The 8914-nt window shown below is 38.9% G+C and overlaps 1 long non-coding RNA gene across 1 annotated transcript; it reads right to left on the bottom strand.

The window, feature by feature from the left end:
* Positions 1–3034: 3034 nt before the first annotated feature.
* LOC144024451 (uncharacterized) lies at positions 3035–8913 on the bottom strand. Its single transcript, XR_013284771.1, has 3 exons — positions 8753–8913; positions 6286–6397; positions 3035–3234 (listed from the first exon to the last, which is right to left on the bottom strand). It is a non-coding gene; the product is annotated as an uncharacterized LOC144024451 (long non-coding RNA).
* Position 8914: the final 1 nt, after the last annotated feature.

Raw genomic sequence — 8914 nt, 5'->3', positions numbered from 1 at the left:
CTCCCCGCACCAATACACATTCAGCACCATCATCACAGCTGCAGGCGCACTGCAGTGAATGATGGTCCCTTCCCCCTCCTTCTTGGACCAATGCCTGCAGTTACGCGGGGAACAGTGGGAGAGCGAGAAGGCACCTGACTCTCACCCTGCATTTTAACTACAGGCCCGAGTAGACGATTCTCGATTCAGCAGCAGTCCCAACCATAGCATTCATCGAGGCGGGAGGCGCCTCTCAAGTTTTGTTGAGCCAAGAGACACGATCAAACGTAAAAGCTCCTATTTGCCGGATTTTCTGATTGGCTGATTCCAATTTGACAAATAGCATCAGGGGGTTGGGTTCTTAAAAAAAAAAAAAAAAAAAAAAAAAAAAAAAAGTTATTTTTAAAGGCATAAATAAAAATGTCACACCACCAAACAAAAATGTCACAAGTGTACATAAGTGGGTCTCAACGGGTTTTTTTGTTGTTGCAAAGTCTCAACCCACGTTCATAGAAGAACAATAAAGAACACAATATAACTAAAAGTTGTTGGATGTAGCCTACTGCCAAAAGCGTATTGCTCATCATGACTTTTGCTAGCCAGAGGCTGAGCTACAGTCAGAATATGTTTATGGAATAAATTAGTTGCACGAGGCAGCTTCACTTCCTGTCACTTATCTAATATGTTCCATGTGGGAACTTGGTATGCCTTAGTACTAGGGATGGGCGAGTACCGATACCAGGTATCGGTATCAGGCCGATACCAGCCTTTTTTCAAGTACTCGAGTCCTCGTGACGCAGACGAGTACAAGCGACCAATGGCAGAGGGGGAAGACGTTAACTCTTTGACCGCCAAAAACATTTAGTAACGATTAGTAAAATGGCGATGTATGCCGTCATAAACATTCAATGATGTCAACTACGTTTTTTTTTTTTTTTTTTTTTTTTTATGGGCACTTCACCATCTAAGTGCAGTGCACGCTGCCTGGTCAATGAGTTGTGGAATCAAAAACACTCACTATGTATGGCCAGCAGATGGCAGCATTGTATCTCTTTTCAATGGGCTGCCAGTGTATGAAATTACAATGAAACATGACGAAATCTGATGAAATACTGTAGAACGTTTTCAAGACCTAAACAATCAAAGCCTTTGTCATATTAAAGTTTTTTTTTTATTTTTTTTTTATAACGTGTGGCAGTAAAAGAGTTAAGTGAGTCCTCCTTACCTGGCTGTAACTGGCGCTAGCTTGCAGCAGTTTTTCACCAAAACTTCACTTGTTTGGAAATACTTCAACATTGTGAATCTTAAACTAAAAGAGCATTTTTGTCTTTTATTTTGAGCGTTAAGACTATTGAAGTGTGACTGTGCTGTTGTTGTTGTTTGTTTAGTTTTTTTGTCAAAATTAAAGGAAATATATTTGTTTAAAAACATCTTTTAGTGATTTTTTTTTTACTTATCAAAATGTACTACTGGTATCTGCAGTTGGTATCGGTGAGTACTGAGGGTCTGAGTATCGGTCTGAAAAAAAGTGGTATCGAACATCACTACTTAGTACTGTACTATACAGCGGAAAAATCAAAATAAGAAACCGTGATTATTTACTAGCTGTCCGCAACTTACCCAAAATGGTTCCACAATCTACTTTCATGTCCTGGCCAGAGATGGGAAATGAAATCCAGGAAGTAGAAACCCTGCCACAGTTTGGCTTTATCCAAAGGTGCATGTACACACAGTCAGTTTAGCTTAATGCTAATCATGCAGCAAAACCTTACTTGGTTGTGTCATGGTTGGTCAGACACTCTACAGATGATGTATTTGCAGATGAACCATTAAAAAGTCAATTTTGCTTCATGTCTCCTACACACAGTGAACCTTCCCGACTCTGTCCTTGTAAGAACATCCAGAAGGTGTTTGGTCTCACTCCAAACAAGGAGTTTGCCTCGTTGAATTTATGTCAGTGACAAGCGTCTGCTTCGATTGATTTTTACTGTTTAGGTCCCCAACGACAGCACAAAATTTAGCCGCGGTGCAATTAGCAGGACGGCCAGCATAACAAAGGAGCTTTTGTTTAGGAGCGACTTGCAAACTAACAAATCCTCCTGTCGTTTATGAATGCAAACTTTTAACTTTAGGCGATAGTAAAATACAGGAAGTGAATCACAACGCTCGCTATGGGGTTGTCCTGTGTTTGACCTTGCCGACTGCGGCTATCTTGGACTACACTTCCTTCAAGATCAAACAGGAAAAGGCACCGTGTACTGAGGTGACTTTTGCCCTCAGCCATCCTGTGTGAAATAGAATTTAATAACAACATTGTTCACTTGGGTGGGGTTCAAATTTGGTTGCAATCAGACGAAATTGCGAAGGCAAGTTTGACTTTGAAGAAGAAGTGGCGTGTTTCCTTGTCAGGGTTCACCACAGAGTCACTCGCATGATTTGTATGGCACAGTTTTTATGCCGGATGCCCTTCGTGATGCAACACATACATACACATACAGTCAAGTTTGTCTTTGAAGAGCCTCTGGAAATGGCAAAAATACATGGGGAGAATTCTCTATCTTGTCAGACATGACTTCCTGAGAATTTTTTTTTTATGTCTACTCTTGACAGACATTTCTGTGAAATCCCTGCTCCAAAGTGAAACTGATTCAGGGGATGATGAATATAGAGCTTCGTGTTTTAAGGATGAATCATTAAGTTTGCTGCCATGATCCGCCCAAACTGTGTGAGAAAAACTTGAATCTTGAGCCTAGTACATGTGTTTTAAATTTGGTAGAACTTGCACCAAATCTGTAGGAGTTCTTTATTTTTTGAGGACTCCCTGGAATTGGCTGAAAATGATCCTAAAATGTCCATGTTAAGAGTATTTTTTTGAGACTTTTCTGCTGGATTCGGACTATTGGCTAGGGCAGTATTTGAGAGTGGAGTTTGCAATTTAGCATCACCCGTCTATCTAGTACGCGTGGTTTACATTTGGGACCTATCAAAGTCTCTTTGTCTTTCATTAAAATAGAAACGGCAAAAAACAAACCTAAAATGGCCGAAGGGCTGAATAGTTATGCAGTCAATGAGTTACTATCCAAGTTTGAATATTGTCGGCATGCTCCTGCTACTGAGGTGGTGCCCTCAATGACACAATCTTTTGTGCGAAAGGCTTACTTGTAAACATACCTTGAATAGCTTAAGAGTAGGAGGCAGAAAATCTTCATTGTTTTCACGCACCACGGTTTCATTCTGCTTCAGCTTTTAGGTTATCTAAAACAAAAACAATACCTCAACCTCAAATAGACAGATAGGCTAAACGGGTTGGAAAAGATGACATGACAAAAAGGTGAGGTAGACAATCATTTGTCACGTAAATGTGTCCACGGCACAAATGGCACTGCTGTAATAACAAGATACTATCAATCACGTACTCTTGAGCAAGGTACCTTGTTTGAAGTCAAGGGTTAAAGCTGCTCTCTGTAACAATTTGGCCAAACATGTCTTTACAATAGCCTCTTTATTTGACGATTTATGACTAAAACATCTACTAATTAGAAGATTAACACCTTAGCTGTTTACTATATGAGTCCTCCTACAAGCCTCTGGCCTATGGTTTTCAGACTGGATTCGGGTTCGAATTTACCGCCCTTCTTTCTGCGACTGTGATGTCATGTGCGTATTGTGTACGTGAAGAAGGGTGTTTAATTTTGTCAGCAGATGGCAGTAGTAGAAAAAAAGATACTGCTCTTTGATAGTGTATTTTACAAAAACAAACAGTAATGGCAAAAGAATGTAAACAAATTAAACAAGTTTTTGAAGATAAGGCAAAGCTTTGTGGTTGTTTAAAATATACAAAGTTCAGTTGACTTTGTCTTATAATTTTAAGGTACTATTATTAGTATTTAAATGTCTTAACGGTCTTGGCCCATCTTATTGATCTGACTTGCTTTTACCACATTACCCCTCGTGGCTCCTGAGGTCCTCTGGCATTGGCTTTTTCTTTTTATTTGTATTATGGATGTTTTAATAGTTCAGCACTTTGAGTTGCATTTGAATATATGAAGTTGCTATATATGCTATATAAATAAAGTTTGATTGATTGATTGATTGATTGATTGGTATTTAGCTTGTCAGTAAGCTATGGTGAAGGGATCACTCGTATGGCAAGGCTGAATTGGCTAAAATGGCCGCTTCAAACCAAAATGGCAGACTTTTCAGGCATGTGTTCTTCTGACTTTTTAACTACTTATGACATCTGTGTCCCACCAGTGCCATGTTGCGAAATGAAAGGGCTGAATTTTGGTAGAAATTTAGAGCGCCACAAGCTCTCATCGAAACTTTGTGTGTTGTCCACTTGAATCAATACAAATCGATGCCCACCATAAATGAATAACAGTTTGATTACATTTGCAACGACTGATTGGACATGTTGCACTAATTTTCAGGGATGCACGATAATGCTATTTTCAACCGATACCAATAAACCAATAATTTAGAGGTGCCGATGTCGATAACCAATAAGTAAGCCGATAATTGTTGCAAAATGAACTTGAATACAAATATACTTTCGAGTCCTACTATAAGTCTAACAAATACATTGAAACATTGTAGAAACTTTGCACAATGTTTCAATGTATGTCAAGCACTATGAAGCTGAATTTGATTGACATGAGCCACAACCACAAATGGACCAACATTGCATGTCTATAATTATTACTGGATTTCTTTATTATCTGGTTTATCTGCATGAAATCAAATTGCCGATAATTATCGGCAGATTTCTCTACGATCTGGTTTATCCGTTTCACGTCAAATTGGTCGATAATTGCCGATAATTATCGGCTACCGATATCATCGTGCATCCCTACTAATTTTCATTACAACAACAACACACAGCAGAGCAGACATGGCATATGTAAAGCTGATATTATATATTATAATGTATAATATATTGTGATACTGTATATTATTTTAATGATGGTATCTCGATTGAAAGAATCGCCACTGCTTCTGTTCTTCTTTCTCACACATCTGATTCGATAAATCACTCTTGACAGCTGACTCATGCGTTTGATTGACTTGTTTTTGTTTTTTTTAAATGCCGTCATGCTAGATCATTTTTATCCCAATGGTCGGAGTATGTACAGTATGTTTTAAGAGCAACATTTAATTGAGGACTGTCATTGATGCAATGCGCCGATGACGCCCAGACGAGATTTTTGTCAGATTAAAAGCTATGATCTGACATGCAAGGAGTTGCTTCGTAAGAGTCTTGGTGGCATTTGAAAATGCACAGTAATGCTGAACCACCCCCACCCTGACTCTTCAAACACTTTAACTTATTAAAACACATTTAAGGGTTCCCTATTATTAACAGCTTACTCCCAAAAGACGCCTGCTGCTCCCTGCAGTTGACCAAAAATAACCAAAAATATCCATGGTCACAACATGAGAAAATACAATTATTTGTACCATACAATATAAATAATGTCCTTACATGTGAGTGCAGGTGCCAGCGAAAGGCTGTGAATGAGTAACATGTTGGTGACGGTAAGGTGATTAGTGCGCTAATCGCATGCAGCACTTCGAATTTAAACATGTGACCCGTTAGATTGGTGAGTTGCAGTAACACAATCTAATGAGATCATAAATAATCAACCAATATACAAACATAATCATTTAGAAAATATTCTTCATTTATGACTAAGTATACTGTAATACGCAAAGTCGTAGAAAAATGGTGGCTTCAAGACAAAATGACTTGAAAATGACTGCATGTGTTTCCAGGTATTGCTTCTTTATTTTGGTCCAATCATTAAATGTAGACTCAGGGGCTGAATTTTGTAGTTGAGCTATTAGCTTTATTTATTTTTTGAAATGGTGACTAATCAAACCTAACTTTGCTGCCATGCTCTTCTCACACACGAGTGAAAAGTAAAATTTCAATTAGCATATTAGCACATTTCATCATTGCCTATATCGGTACAAATTTGGTGGCAATCGGATAAAACCTCCAAGACAAGTTTGTCTTCGATTAACCCCTGGAAATGACCAAAAAGGACCCTCGAAAGGCCACTACCAACCAATGATAGACTTACTTTTTGTTCATCTAATTATAACAGACATGTCTACCAAATGTGTTATGCTGCGAAGAAAAACAGATCTTGGGTGCCAAATGTATTATTATTTTAAAATAGAGTTTTGTGCATAACAGAAAATGACAACTTGTCTTTGGAAAGACACCTGGATAGGGCAAAAATAAATAAAAAAAACAACAAAAAACAAAAGCAAACAAAAACATACATGCTAATGTTAGCTTACCCGTAACAGTGCCTTAGCTCAGGACACTGCGTAGGACATTCTGTAGTCTCAAGTTGGCTGTGATTCTCCATTTTCTTGTTTGCCTCAGTCTCTTCTCTTGGATAAACTCCCTCTGTGTAGCGACAAGCACATGCTTAGGAGTCAATACAGGTGATCCCGCATGTGCTCTTCCTTCCTTGTTGCTGTTTGTCAGAGCATTTAATGCTACTTAGTCATCATTATAGTTTTTTTTTTTTTTTTTGCAGTGTCTATTTCTTAACTCATTCAAACCCAAAAATGTGTACATACGTTTTTTTTGTCCTTCACTCCAAAAACGTATTTATAAGTTTTTTGTTTTGTTTTGTTTTAATGCAGGAGCATACAGAAAGGAGGCTTTGATACAGCTTCTGACATGAAGAGGTGTCTTAAAGCAATTTTAGTTATTACAAAAAAAGGCCAGCAGATGGCAGCAGAGTATAAGAGATCAGCCATGGCTATGTTGCAACAAGCTCTTTTCCCCAGTGTTTTCACCAGGAATGTTGATATCAATGAATCTTAGCTATATTCTAATGCTTATTGCTGCAAAGCGGAAACAGATACAAATATGTTTTGTTTTTTTCCACGATAAAAGAGGAGATTCAAATCTTTCTTTTGGTAGGTTCCATGTTTTTATAGCAATAGAACACCATATTCTGTGGGACTTGCAAAATCAGTCAAAATCCAGTAAAATAGTCGGGAGCGAAGGGGGTTGTTTCAATGAAAATGGCGGCGAGTGAATGAGTTAAAGGTGAAGCTTGAAAATGACAATACTTCATGTGGACTCACATTGTATTCTGTAGCTTTCCAAAACAGTAAGATACTTACTGGAGTGATTTTAAAAAGTATTTCTTGTGTATTACTAATTTGTTCCAAATAGCCCTGCCTATGTCTCTCTACAGGGGATTGACTTGTTCAGTGTCACCTCACATGAACCTTTAAAAGACTGGAAAAGGGAAAAGAAAAGAGAAGGGGAGAAAAACATAATCTCTTCCATTCTTATTTATGTAACGTAATGTGATGTTATCTAGAAAAACAGCTGCCCAACTTTCAAGGGAAAACGAAATTGAATGTGAAAACTGCAGGGAAGGAAAGCAAACTGTGAGCGTAACCTGACGCCCGTTTCCTATTTTTGTGCTACGGCTGAGAAATGTTAACGGCTTCACTTCCCAGCACCCTCGTATTGCATATATGATTCCACAATTGTGTAAAGCAAGCACATGACCTACGCTACCTAAATGCTAACATATAATGGGAAAATCCATAGGCACGTGTTGACAATTTGACATCTATTTGTCGGTGATGTTTTAAGCAACAGATGTATGAACATACAAACTCTGCAGCAACATGTGTAAAAGGACAATATAACAATACGCACTAACATATATTCCTTATCCTCTGCGAAGATTCATATTGCTGCGTACTGAGTCAACAGAGGAGCTAAGTCTTTAATACGACGTAATGGATTAAATAATTAAACTACAAATCGTGAGCCCTATTTGAATGCTTCCTAGGCAATTGTATTGCAGTGTTGGTCATGATGGGGGTTCTTGAAGAGTCAAGTGTATTTTTTCTGCCATCGCTGAGAACAGACAGGAATAGGACGGCCTGACATTTGAGTTGTTCTCTCCATTTAAGTGTGTGTTTGTCAGTCCCTCCCCGGCCGGCCTGTGCAGTGTGCTGGGAACCCATCCTAACATTTTGACCCTGAACTGGAAAGCCAGGATGACGCGGGGAGGTTCTCTCTTATCTAATAACAAAACATGACATTCCTAATCCAAGATGTGCAAGTTGGACTTGGGAACTTGTCAGAGGCTTCGACAGAATGTCCGGAACTTTGCGTGCGGGGGTCAAGCCGCCTATTTTTGTCTCAATCGAATAGCTGTACGGTTTAATGTCTTGCAGCGGGGCTAGCTGTTGGCAAGTCTGCCTCACAGCCTGGAGGTTTTGGGTTCGAATCTGTGCTTGGATGTGTTTGTTTGTTTTTTGTTTTTTTGCTGGATATTTCAGCTTCCTCTTATATTGGGGGGGGAAAAAACATGCATGTTTAAGACATTGAAGAAAAATACTTGTTTGTCTATAGTGCCTGCCTAGCAACCAGTCTAGGCCAATGTATCCCAATTTCTCTCCCCAAAAATCAGCTGGGATCGCCAGTTTCTCTCGTCACCCGAGATGAGGAGGAGGAGGACAAGCCTAGAAAATGGATGGAAGTCTTGTGACAAGCACGATCCTGTTGTTATCTTGATAAGACGGTGCTCAACGGAACCTTGCAAATGAATGAAAACAGTCCCATTTAAACGCAAATGATGTTGCCGACTAACTGACTAAGGGTCAGTAGGATATATAAATGAGTCACTGCTGTCCTCTGGTGGTTAAATGGCGAAATTGACATACCCAAAATAAATGTCTGGAACTGACCGTAAGGCTTTTTGTGGAAGTCAATTTTCCTTACCTTTGACAGGTCACTTTTCCTTAACACTTGTTGAAATACGTCATCAGGTAAAAGAGAGAGTAAAAGATGCTTTCTTCCAAACATATGCGATGACAGCGCTGTTTGTTTCAAATTACTTTTTGACTCCACTTTTTCTAAATGACTTCATCGCGTGAGCTTTCC

Source organism: Festucalex cinctus, chromosome 8, assembly GCF_051991245.1.
Source record: "Festucalex cinctus isolate MCC-2025b chromosome 8, RoL_Fcin_1.0, whole genome shotgun sequence".
Lineage (NCBI taxonomy): Eukaryota > Metazoa > Chordata > Actinopteri > Syngnathiformes > Syngnathidae > Festucalex > Festucalex cinctus.
This window is presented reverse-complemented; position numbering and strand designations above follow the sequence as displayed.